Source organism: Saccopteryx bilineata, chromosome 6 (assembly GCF_036850765.1).
Source record: "Saccopteryx bilineata isolate mSacBil1 chromosome 6, mSacBil1_pri_phased_curated, whole genome shotgun sequence".
NCBI classification, from domain to species: domain Eukaryota; kingdom Metazoa; phylum Chordata; class Mammalia; order Chiroptera; family Emballonuridae; genus Saccopteryx; species Saccopteryx bilineata.
This window is the reverse complement of record NC_089495.1, coordinates 161979503-161993247: the sequence shown is the minus strand read 5'-3', so window position 1 is coordinate 161993247 and position 13745 is coordinate 161979503.

Genomic DNA, 13745 nt, shown 5'->3' with positions numbered 1-13745 from the left:
GAAAGGGGAAAAGCTCACAAGACAGAGGTCAGAGAGTCAGCCACACCATGGGCAGACAGATGCTCAGGGGAGGGAAGGAACTTACACCACGGTTTAACAGTAACATTGCGAAATGCGTGCATACACTGAGCTTTAACAGCTCATGCCCTGCTTTCACAATGTCCATCCCATCCATCCTTCCCAGGGGCTCCGAATGGTGGACAAGGCCAGCCTCAAGCCTCATTCACAGGTGTAGGAATGCAGCTCAAGGAAGGTGACTCATGTCTATTTAAAGCCTGGTCCAGAACCCCAGCTCTGTACAAGTAGCACAGCCTTGGGCACATCCCCTCACCTCCTTGGGCCTCAGTTTTCCCATCTGTGAAATGGATGATGCCTGACCTCTTAGTCCCTTCCAATCCTCACTTTCTGTGACTCTGAGTTGGAACAGGATGCTTGTTTCCTGCCATCTGGTCCAGGCCTCCCTAATCACAGACCAGGCTGTGCTGCTTCTAACAGAGAATTTTTTTTTCTTTTTTCTTTTTCTGAAGTTGGAAATGGGGAGGCAGTCAGACAGACTCCCGCATGCGCCCGACCGGGATCCACCCGGCATGCCCATCAGAGGGCGATGCTCTGCCCATCTGGGGCATTGCTCTGTTGTGACCAGAGCCATTCTAGCACCTGACGCAGAGGCCAAGGAGCCATCCTCAGCGCCCGGGCAAACTTTGCTCCAATGGAGCCTTGGCTGCAGGAGGGGAAGATGTTGTGGACCGGTAATGGCAAAAAGCCATTATAGATTCAAGGCTTGGCAGGGGGCTTAAGTTCTACCCCCTCCATCTCCATATTTGGCTTTGATGCTCTGTGTTTGCACCCACTCCCCTTCCTTCCTTGGGTTGCAGGAAGCAATATACATACCCTTCCTCTGACTCTTTGTTTTCAGATGTTTGTAAAATTCACTAATGTATACTGTTTTTGCCTTAGGAGAGTTCCTGTCTTAGCCTTTGATGTGCAACTTTGTATCAGGGTCCTTGATTTGCATAGGTCCATATAATAAAGCGAACTGAGGCTGTGAGGCACTCAGATGCTGCCAGGCAGTTTGAGGAGTCCTCCCGGTCCCATCGGTTTTGTTCTGACAAAGTGTGTTTCCTTAATTCCGCACCGTTATTTGGAAGCTGCGCTGGTCCGTGGCAAGTGGCGCCCGAACAGACGACTTGAGTACGAGGAAACTAAAACTGAAGGAAGGTGACGGAACTCCCCAAAGTGAAGTGCGCACAGTGAGTAAAGAAAGTTTTTGGGGAAAGTGTAGTTGGGAGTAAAAGAATATGGGACAAATAGGGTCAAAAGTAAGGGACCTTTTTGTAAAAATGTTTCCATATGAAGACAAATCATTGTCTGAAGAGTATCAGGGTAAGCCGGAAACAGAGGGATGTGAATATGAGGATAACTTGAAGTCTGAGGATGACAGGGGGGATGAAAAATCCGTGGCTATGGCTGCCTTAGCCGCGGGGCCTCCGCTGCCCTCAGCTCCTTCCTACATTCAACCCTCTGCTCCTCCGTTCCCTTATCGGGCTGATTCCATAGTCTATAGCTCAAAATCTGGGAAATCTCCTCTCCAACAATCTATAGACCAGGCTCGAAATATAGGGGAAACAATAGATGGCTTTGCCTGTTTTCCTATTGTGGAAAGACAGGATGATACAGGGAGACTAGTGCGAGAACATGAACCTGTACCTTTTAAAACTCTGAAAGAGCTTAAACTTGCTTGTGCTCAGTATGGGCCTACTGCCCCTTTTACACTTGGTTTATTAGATACCATTAGTGCAAAGGCTCTTCCCCCAAATGACTGGAAGGCGATTGCTCGTGCTTGTCTCTCTGGGGGTGATTATTTGTTGTGGAAGTCAAACTTTCATGAAAAGGCTATAGAGCTGGATGAGAAAAATCAGCAAGAGGAGGTTGCTGTTACTATAGATATGTTAACTGGAGAAGGACAGTATGCCCATATGGCAACTCAATTAGAATATCGACCAGCTATTTATGATATAATTAATCAGCTAGCCACACAGGCATGGAAATGCCTGCCTATTCCAGGGACCAAACCAGAAGAATTTGGTAAAATTAGGCAGGGTGCAGACGAGCGATTTCAAGACTTTGTCTCACGGCTAATTCAAGCAGTTGAAAGAATAGTAGGGGATAAAAATGTGGGAAAGGTTTTAATAAAACAACTAGCCTATGAAAATGCTAATTCTGCTTGTCAGGCTGCACTTCGGCCTCACCGCAAGAAGGGAGATATAGAGGATTATATTAGAATTTGCGCTGATGTTGGGCCTTCGTACATGCAAGGTCTTGCCTTTACCACAGGTAATAAGGCAAGATTTCCAGGACAAAATTTTGATAAAGGACAGAACAAGCGAAGGAAGGAAGGTCAGGGAAGTACTTTTGCCCATGGAAACTGTTTTCAATGCGGGGGTTCAGGGCATTTTGCTAAAAACTGCCCTGCTTTCCCCGGATATTGGTCTCGGCCTCTCCCTCAAGGACAGCCAGCCCTTAAGGCTCCGGACCTCTGCCCACTCTGTAGACATGGGAAACATTGGAAGAATAAGGGGAGGCCTAAATGTACTACCGCAGGACAGGGAAACGGACAATGGGGCCCTCCCCGGCCCCATCAAACAATAGGGGCAATGTCAGTGTTTCCTCAGCAAATTCAGATTCCAGTAGGCCAAACATTGCCCAACTATCCCAGGCAACAACAGGCAGTACAGGACTGGACCTCAGTCCCACCTCCCAATTCGTATTGACTCCAGAGATGGGACCTCAAGCCATACCCACTGGAATTTTTGGGCCACTTCCCAGTAACACAGTAGGAATCTTGTTAGGCAAAAGTAGTTTAACTATGAGGGAATTCTTTGTTCTTCCTGGAGTGATAGACTCTGATTATACAGGGGAAATTAAAGTAATGGCTCACACTTTGAGGAATATAGTCACTATCTCCCCTGATATGAAAATTGCTCAATTAATCCTTTTACCTCTTTTAAGACAAGGCCAAACCCTGCTAAAGGGACCCCAAGAGAATCAAAGATTTGGCTCCACTGATACTGCCTATTGGATTCAAAAAATAGGTCAGGAACGCCCTGAAATGGAACTAACAATACAAGGGCGTAAATTTAAAGGGCTTTTAGATACTGGGGCTGATGTATCTATTATTGCAAAGCTACATTGGCCTCCTTCCTGGCCCACTCATGCAGCAGCCACAGAATTACAAGGTATAGGGCAGAGTAAATCCCCTCAACAAAGTTCTAGTTTTTTACAATGGGAAGATAAAGAAGGTCATTCTGGATTTTTTCAGCCTTATGTGCTCCCTGGATTGCCAGTTAATTTATGGGGTAGAGATGTTTTGAAAAATATGGGGGCATTGCTTGTCAGTCCTAATAGTTTAGTTAGCACTCAAATGCTTGATCAGGGATTTTTGCCCACTAAGGGTCTAGGGAAAGAACAGCGAGAAATTCTCACCCCCATAGAAGTGGCACCCAATACCAGAAGGCATGGATTAGGATATCAAAATTTTGCATAGGGGCCTTGGTAGCTCCTGCTACCCCAATAATGCACTGTGCAGACCCAATTACTTGGAAATCGGATAATCCTGTATGGGTAGACCAATGGCCCCTTTCTCAGGAGAAACTTAGGGCAGCTGCTCAATTGGTACAGGAACAGCTACAGCTTGGGCACATTGAACCATCTAATAGTCCATGGAATACGCCTATATTTGTCATTAAAAAGAAATCAGGAAACTGGAGGCTATTACAAGATTTGAGAGCAATAAATAAGACTATGGAAATTATGGGTCCTCTCCAGCTAGGACTTCCTTCTCCTACTGCCATTCCATGGAACTATCACCTTATAGTTGTTGATTTGAAGGATTGCTTTTTTACTATTCCTTTAAGCCCTCATGATTGCAAGCGTTTTGCATCCAGTGTTCCTTCACTTAATTTTCAGGCTCCCATGGAGTGATACCAGTGGAGAGTTTTGCCTCAAGGTATGGCTAATAGTCCTACCTTGTGCCAAAAAATATGTTGCTCAAGCCATCTCTCCAGTACGAAGGCAACACCCTAAGGCATACATAATTCATTATATGGATGATATTCTTATTGCTCATCCAGATAAAGACACTGTGTTGACCATTTTGCAACAACTAGAATATTCTCTGAAAAAATCAGGACTTTATATAGCTCCTGAAAAGGTACAGCAATCTTTACCTTTTTCTTATTTAGGACAAATTATTGAGGGACAACAAATTCGCCCACAGAAAATAGAAATCAGGACAGATCATTTGCAAACTTTAAACGATTTCCAGAAACTGTTAGGAGACATTAATTGGCTTAGACCTTCCTTGAAATTAACTACTGGAGAACTGAAGCCACTTTTTGATATTCTTAGAGGCTCAGCTGAACCAGCTTCTCCTCAGCTACTTACACCTGCGGGATAACAAGCTTTAAAGCTTGTAGAAAAGGCCTTGCAGCAAGCACAACTAAAACGCATAAATCCTGAGGAATCAATTGCCCTACTAATATGTCCCTCAAGTTACACTCCAACAGGACTATTGTGGCAAGCTTCAGGTCCTATTGAATGGATTCATTTAGCTGTTACTCCTAAGAAAGTTTTATCTCCATATTTTGATCTTGTTGCCTCCTTGATTATCAAGGGGCATAGGCGACTCTTGCAGCTTATAGGTTTTGAGCCACAGACTATTGTTGTTCCTTTTTCAAAGGATCAACAACAATGGCTCTGGGAAACTTCCACAAAATGGCAAATCGCTTTTGCAAATATTACAGGCCAAATTGATTCTCACTACCCAGCTGATAAAATAGTTCAATTTTCATTAATTACTACCTTTATATTTCCTAAGACAATTATTAATGAGCCCATTCCTGAAGCACCTACAATCTTTACTGACGGATCCAGCTCAGGAATAGCAGGCTTAATAATCAATGGACAGCTTTATACTGAAACAGTCACCTTAAAATCAGCCCAAAGAGTAGAATTACATGCCATTATCATGGCTTTTCAGCATTTGCCACACTCCTCCTTTAATTTATATACAGACAGCAGATATTTACTTATGGTTGTTTCCACTATAGAGACTGCTGTCTTAGGGACAACTGCTGATGAGGAACTATTTCAGCAGTTCCTCCTTCTTCAAAGACTTGTATGTCAACATACAGCTCCGTGTTTTATAGGACATATTCGAGCTCACTCCATGCTCCCTGGAGCTTTAGCGCAAGGGAATGCCCTTGTTGATCAAGCTACCCAAAAGAAAATTATTGGAGCAACCATGACAGATCAAGCAATTCAGTCTCATACTATCCATCACCAGAATGCTGCAGCCCTGCGTAAACAGTTTCAACTTTCTCGGGAAGCAGCACGGCAGATTGTTAAATCTTGTCCAAGGTGCCCTATATTACAATCTGTCCCTTTGTTTGGAATTAACCCTCGAGGACTCCTACCGGGGCAACTTTGGCAAATGGATGTTACTCATATACCTTCATTTGGCAAACAATCCTTTGTCCACGTTACAGTAGATACTTATTCTGGATTTATAGTAGCCTCTGCCAGAACAGGAGAGGCTGCTAAACATGTTATAGCTCACTGCTTGTATGCATTTTCTATTATTGGACTTCCTAAACTGATTAAAACTGACAATGCTCCTGCATATGTAGGAAAAGCATTTACTACATTTTGTCAGACTTTTGGACTTGACCTAAGGACGGGAATTCCTTACAATCCCCAGGGTCAAGGCATTGTAGAGCGTGCACATCAAACACTTAAAAACCAATTGGAAAAAATTAAAAAAGGGGAATTATACCCTCAAACTCCTGCAAATCTTCTTTGTCATGCTCTTTTCACTTTAAATTTTTTAAATACTGATGTACAGGGTCATTCAGCAGCAGAGAGACTCTGGAACCCTGCAAGGAAAGCCTTCCCTGAAGTGCGATGGAGGGACCCACTCACAGGAATCTGGCAAGGGCCAGACCCTGTTCTCTTATGGGGCCGAGGATATGTGTGTGTTTTTCCTAGGTCTGCTGAAGCTCCTCGGTGGATCCCTGAACGACTGGTGAGACACCATGATTCTAGATGAGAGACTCACTTCACAAGAGCAATTGCATAAGAGTTACTATGCTCTTTTCCCTTTCTCAATTATTATCTAATTTTTTTTAATGTTTTAGATCATTTTATTTTCCTGATCCATTGCTTGAAAAGAGGGTGAAAGGGGGGCCTGATTTGGGTATTGCTGAATAGAAATCTCATACGGCCGTCTTGAGATTTTTCGAGAGAGATCTCTGTTTAGTATATATCCTTATTACGTTCCTATTAAGATAGCCCTACTTAAGATCAAGCAGGCCATAGTTCAATCTCTAAAACCCCGGGTTTCACTCTTGATTTGTGTGATTGTATGTGAAGTCTTTGTTTAATGTCTAAGTGTTTTTGTTTATAAGGCCTGAATAAGTCCTTACATGAAAAATAATGATAATAATAGTTTTGGAAGTGCCGGCTGTAGTATTGAAAACAAAACGGGAATAATTTCATTTCCCTATATAAATATAATTTTGTTTGGAATAAGTAGAGCACGCTCATTTTGGATCCAAAAGACTTGCTGGTTTGGCCAGGCTGCTCCAGGCCGCAAGTGAAAGGCTTGAAGCAGCATAGATTTACATAATAAAGGTGTAAAGATTTTTTTGCTGTAGAAGAATAATGAAGATCACAATGGGATTTTTCAGTTTTGATATGTACTCTCTAAAGTGCCTGTTAATTAATGTTAAGGGGGTGTTTTGATAAGTGTGGGAATGTTGTTTGGAGGTGCTTTTACTCTATTTTTGTTAAAAGTTAACAAAGTCAAGAATTTCTTGCAATATTTGAAGTCAAAATATTGTAAAGTGTAATTCAATTGTAAATAATATAAAAAGAAAGGGGGGGGGGGAGTCATGTCCTGGAGCTCCTGCAGGTCTACCCTGTTACGCTTTTTACTTCAAACAGTCTATCTTGAATGCTGATGTACAAGAGATGCCCAAATTTTTGTCCTGCAAACTACTACCTTTTTTTTTTTACTTTTATTTGATTCTAGCTAATGACACTGTTTTGTTCTATTCTGAATAGCTCCAGATATATAGGCAGATAGGGACCCTCAAGCCCCTCAGCGAGATCTTCTGAGCATGGCTTTTAAGGTACCAAGAGGCTGAAAAAGCCCAAAGGAGATCAGGTAAAATACTAGCTCTTGGCATACGCCCTCAGAGGCTCCAACGCTCCAACTGGAACTTCATCAGGGCCCTGCTTCAATAGTGGAAAGGATGGTCATTTAAGCCAAAGCCTGCCAGGCTTACATGCCTTTGCTGTGAGGAAGAAGGGACACACTGGAAGGTAGGCTTCCCCCTCACTCCTCTAAGGGAGGGTTCAGTCTCTTCCAACCCTGCTCCATCCACCTGTGACCTAACCTTGCCCAGAATACTGGGATTTGCCACTGAAGGCTAAAAGGTGCCCAGGGCCGTCAGCCCCATCTACGACACTGTGGATGAGCCTGGGGTATTTCTTCCAAGTAGCTGGTAGACTGGTCTCATTTACACAAGGGTCATTTAACTAGGTCTTGCCTGAATATTCAGGTTTTTTATTCTTCCCTCGAAGATCTCTGTTGTGGGTATTGATAGTCCTGTTTTCTGCTGCTTTGATTAATATACAGTCTTTCTTTTATTCCTCCTGCCTCAATGCCCCACTCATAGTTTAGGCTAGGACCTACTCCTAATTCAGAGCTCCTTTTTTCCTTTTTTGCCAATTTACAAAATTACCTCTGCCACCCAGCTTGGTGTATCCCAAGGTTCTCCTCACCACTCCATGGCTGTAAAGCTCCAGTATAGGACCCCTGGGTTCATCTTTCCAGTTTAAAGAAAACGGAAGCTCCGTCTTCATGCGTGCTGCAGATGGCTTTTCCAGTCTACCTGGGTCATTGCCAGCTGGGAAGCAGCGGTCATTGGGACTTTGATGCTAGCTGCAGAGTGTGGAAGTGTGACAGCAATTCCAGTGCCATGTGGACTTCTCCTGAAAGTGGACTTTTCCTGGACTCCTGCTCCTGTGACAGTTTTTGATGGACTGAACTGGGGTTGGGTTGCATTTGCAGAGATTTGGAATGGTGTTGGTGCCAACTTGGACTTGGTGAACACTTTAAGGACATTACTCTTTTATAGATTCTTATTGTATTATTAGCTTAAAGAGTTTGCTTAAAGGTTTTAATTACTGTGATGTATTAGTATACTTGTTTTGGGTATCTGTTAGCATTGGCTATACTAATTTTGTGTTTATTCTGTATTTTCTCCGTCTGCCTCCAAATTAGAAAATCAGATGAGTGCAAATCTCCGCACACAAATTAAAAAGAAAAGGGGGATATGTTGTGGACCGGTAATGGCAAAAAGCCATTATAGATTCAAGGCTTGGCAGGGGGCTTAAGTTCTACCCCCTCCATCTCCATATTTGGCTTTGATGCTCTGTGTTTGCACCCACTCCCCTTCCTTCCTTGGGTTGCAGGAAGCAATATACATACCCTTCCTCTGACTCTTTGTTTTCAGATGTTTGTAAATTTCACTAATGTATACTGTTTTTGCCTTAGGAGAGTTCCTGTCTTAGCCTTTGATGTGCAACTTTGTATCAGGGTCCTTGATTTGCATAGGTCCATATAATAAAGCGAACTGAGGCTGTGAGGCACTCAGATGCTGCCAGGCAGTTTGAGGAGTCCTCCTGGTCCCATCGGTTTTGTTCTGACAAAGTGTGTTTCCTTAATTCCGCACCATTATTTGGAAGCTGCGCTGGTCCGCGGCAGGAAGAGAGAGACAGAGAGGAAGGAGAGGGGGAGGGGTGGAGAAGCAGATGGGCGCTTCTCCTGTGTGCCTTGGCCGGGAATCGAACCCCGGACTCCAGCACGCTAGGCCAATGCTCTACCACTGAGCTAACCGGCCAGGGCCTTAACAGAGAATTTGAACTGGGAGGACTTGTTGCCTCAGATGATTGCAGATGGAGGGTGATTTCTTCTGCAGTTAACCTCCTAAATCTCTGTCCCCAGCAAGAAAGATGCTTGCAATGAGCAGGGAGGGGGCAGGTGTTGGTCCTAAAGTCAGAGCCCCAAGAATGTAGGAAGCCCTGGCATTTGCACACCTTGCAGGCCAGGTTCATAGGGGGTTCCTAATGTGGGCTCTGCTGGACTCTGCTGGACTCTGCAGCCCCAGGGCAAGGGTGGGGGAAGGAGTTGCCTCTCTGACTTGCTTTCCCTGGGCTGTTTCTCATCTGGCTTCCGGAGCACTGAGCATCTCTGCTTGTCGATTGATAAGTATTAATAAGACACTTAAAAACAATTCCCAGAAGATAAAAGTGTGAGCTTCTGAGCCTGGCAAGGGAGAAAGCATTGAAGCTACTAGGCTACTAGTTGCCATGGATAAGGAAACTGCTGGTAAGGGCAGAGGTGGGACTTAGGAACTGTCCCATCTGACAAATGTGGCATGCCAACCACAGGTGGGGTGACTATGCTTTCCTTTGACACACTGAGCTCAGGGTGCAGAAATCCAGAGAGATAGTGGGTATAAAACAAGAGAACTCAAGGTTGGAGAGAAATTGAACTTTTTTCCGACACAACGACACCCACGGGGTGGATCGGTTGGGGTATTGGGAAGCCGAGGAGGAGTTTTTGAGTCCTTTCCCCTATTTCAGGCCTTCCCCTTCTTAGTTGTATTGACCCTGAAAAAACAGAATTCCTTGGCACTGTCCAACCAGCTGATGGAGCAAATAAAACCAGCTTGGGGGTGTCCAGTATGCGTGATTCCAGACACAGCCACAGGGTGGAGACACACGTTGTCTAATGCCTACATCTTGCTCCAGGGCTGAACCATACCACCGGGTTTACCCAAACGGTAGACTCGCTGGGGTGTAAGGTTTAAAAACAGACATAGTCTCGAGGTCATTTTCTAAACCTTAGTTAAGTCAGCGCTAGGTCATTTCTCTAAAGGATTTGGGCTAATTTAAAAATAACTTGCACTTTCTTGGACAAGTTGTGAATATACTGATGATCAAATAGCACCGGAACACACACAGCAAGATGCATAGCACCTCGGTGTATCAGGTTTATTCCAATAGAGATCATACAAGTAAACTACCCACAGATGCTTCAGAAAAAAGGTTATACACATACACACAATCACAGAATAACAAATGTGGGAAAAAAATTTTTGTTGTTTTTTTTTTAATTAGGTGAATCTGAATAAAGGCTAAATGGGAGTTCTTTGTACTGTTTTCACAATTTTTCTGTAAGTCTGAAGTTGTTTCAAAAGAAAGGATTTCAGAAAGCACTAAGATCCAGGGGTCCTGAAGACAAGATTCAGATTTCCATCACCCATCTGAGTGGCACCTGTCACTTCAAGGTACCTCTTTGACCCGCAGCTCTTCTCCAAAACAAAGAAGGCAATCTGTTGTCATTCCTGGTCGGTATTCGACTGGGTGCATAAACCTCAGCTTATCCATTCTCCTATAAAGAACAAGGAGAAAGAAAAGAAGTGAAATTGATATTAAGAATAGATGTTATTATGCCTGACCAGGCGGTGACGCAGTGGATAGAGCATCAGACTGGGATGCGGATGACCCAGGTTAGAGACCCCCAGGTCGCCAGCTTGAGTGCGGGCTCATCCGGTTTGAGCAAAGCTCACCAGTTTGGACCCAAGGTCGCTGACTCAAGCAAGGGGTTACTTGGTCTGCTGAAGGCCCTGTGGTCAAGGCACATATGAGAAAGTAATCAATGAACAACTAAGGTATCACAATGAAAAACTGATGATTGATGCTTCTCATCTCTTTTTGTTCCTATCTGTCTGTCCCTATATATCCCTCTCTCTGACTCTCTCTCCATCTCTGTAAAAAAAAAAAAAAAAAAAAAAAAAAAAGAATATATGTTATTTACCTCAATATATCCAAGATATTATCATTTCAACAGGCCATCACTGTGTTAACCTATCAACAAGATATTTTATGTTCTCTTATTTGTGCCTAGTCTTCTCATATTCTCAACCCATCTCAGTTGAGACCAGCACACTTCAAGAGCTAAAATACCCACTTGTGGCCAGTGTGGGTTGGTGCTGGTTCCCTAGGTCAGGGATTTTTAACCAGTGTGCTGCAAGAGTTTTTTTGGGGGAGGCTTTCTGTATTTTTCTGAAGTTGGAAACGGGGAGGCAGGCAGACAGACTCCTGCATGCGCCCGACCGAGATCCACCTGGCATGCCCACCAGGGGGCGATGCTCTGCCCATCGGGGGCGTGGCTCTGTTGCGACCAGAGCCATTCTAGCACCTGAGGCAGAGACCATAGAGCCATCCTCAGCGCCTGGGCCAACTTTGCTCCAATGGAGCCTCGGCTGCGGGAGAAGAAGAGAGAGACAGAGAGGAAGGAGAGGGGGAGGGGTGGAGAAGCAGATGGGCGCTTCTCCTGTGTGCCTTGGCCGGGAATCGAACCTGGGACTCCTGCACGCCAGGCCAACGCTTTATACTGAGCCAACCGGCCAGGGCCCCACTGCAAGAGTTTTTAAAACATGCAGTACCTAACTATTTAGTCAGGGGCACAGACCTCTTTTCCTTAGATTGTCAAATTAAAAAAAAAAATTATAACAGTGAACACAATAGCCGGCTGGTATGAATGCTGTCTTGAACCATAAATATATAGGCCATATAATAAGAGTTGTATCTTATTGGTCACATCACATAACAAGGTTGTGTCTGATTGGTTAATTTTTGGTACCAAAAATTCTTATACACAAGAATAGGCATCTGATTTTTAAAAAATAGATTTTATTTATTCATTTTAGAGGGGAGAAAAAGAAAGAAAGGGAGGAGGAGAGGAAAGCATCAACCCATAGTCGTTTTTTGCATGTGCCTTAACTGGGCAAGCCCGCAAGAGTGGGGTTTTGAACCAGTGACCTCAGTGCGCTGGGTCTATGCTCCATCTACTGCACCACCACAGGTCAGGGTAGGCATCTGATTTTTTTTTTTTTTTTTTATTCATTTTTTAGAGAGGAGAGAGAGACAGAGAGGGAGAGAGGAAAGAGAGAAGGGGGAGGAGCTGGAAGCATCAACTCCCATATGTGCCTTGACCAGGCAAGCCCAGGGTTTTGAACCGGCGACCTCAGCATTTCCAGGTCGACGCTTTATCCACTGCGCCACCACAGGTCAGGCTAGGCATCTGATTTTTAAAAAGTCACTTTGGAGCAAAAAAGGTAGGTAATTACTATTATTATTATTTTTTGTAAACCAATCAAAATTATATCTAATTTTTTTGTCAAATTGGCAAAAAATATCTTTTTGGTGTGCCGCAGAATTTTAGTAATTAGCTTATGTGTGCCAAGAGATGGGAAAGGTTGAAAATTACCACTTCAGGCAACTCAACATCAAAGCCCAGCACTTTCTTTTTTTTTTTTTTTTTTTTTTTTTGTAACAGAGATGGAGAGAGACAGAGAGAGGAACAGGCAGACGGGAAGGGAGAGAGATGAGAAGCATCAGTTCTACATTGTGGCACTTTAGTTGTTCATTGATTGCTTTCTCATATGTGCCTTGACCCTGGGGACTTCAGCAGACCGAGTGACCCCTTGCTCAAGCCAGCGACCTTGGGCTCAAGCTGTGAGCCTTGCTCAAACTAGATGAGCCCGTGCTCAAGCTGGCAACCTCGGGGTTTTGAACCTGGGTCCTCCATGTCCCATTCTGATGCTCTATCCCAGGGGTCGGGAACCTATGGCTCGCAAGCCAGATGTGGCTCTTTTGATGGCTGCATCTGGCTCGCAGACAAATCTTTAATAAAAAATAATAACGTTAAAAATATAAAACATTCTCATGTATTACAATCCATTCATTTCCTACCACTCATGTTCATGGTTGCGGGTGGCTGGAGCCAATCACAGCTGTCCTCTGGGACAACACCAAATTTTTATTAGCATAATGTACACGGGTTGTTGTATGACTCTTACAGAATTACATTTTAAAATATGTGGCGTTCGTGGCTCTCTCAGCCAAAAAGATTCCCAACCCCTGCTTTCTCCACTGTGCCACCACCTGGTCAGGCTCAGCACTTCCTCTTGAAGAAGGCTTGGAGGCTTGGAAACCACAAGGGCAAGCAGCTTCCGTCCTCTCTTTTCTGTTGCTTCATGCTTACTCTGTAGCAATGAAGGAGTAGCCAGAGGTGTGTGTGGATTAGAGGAAGTACCAGGACAACAAAAAAGCATTGGTCAGTATTTCACAACTACTTTCCCACAACAGAGTTCTTTCTCTTTCATTTTGTTTTCTTCTTTGTGTGTGCATGTAGGTTGAGGGAGAAGGGGAAGGGGAGGGGGAGGGGAGCAGTTTCTTCATAGAAGGATCCCACACTCCCTAACTCCTCTATTCCACCAGGAGGCCATGATTCAGGGCTGATGAGTTCCCCTCCTCAGGTCAAGGCTCTGATCCTTCTGCATAACTCACTTGAATGCTTGAACATAAGAAGGATTTGCAGAGCTCAGTTTAGGGAACAATTGTTTGGCTTGGATTACAGGATATAGGACAATGGGGATACAGACTGCAATGTCTCCGTGGGCAGAAGGAAGATTTTACAAATGTGGCACTTGTTATTATTGGGTTGTGTGATTTAAGTATCTTGCCCTATTGGTTTATCCTCATCACAAACATATGAATAATTATATGTTATTGCCCCATGTTACAGTTGAGCAAACTGCAAGTCGGGT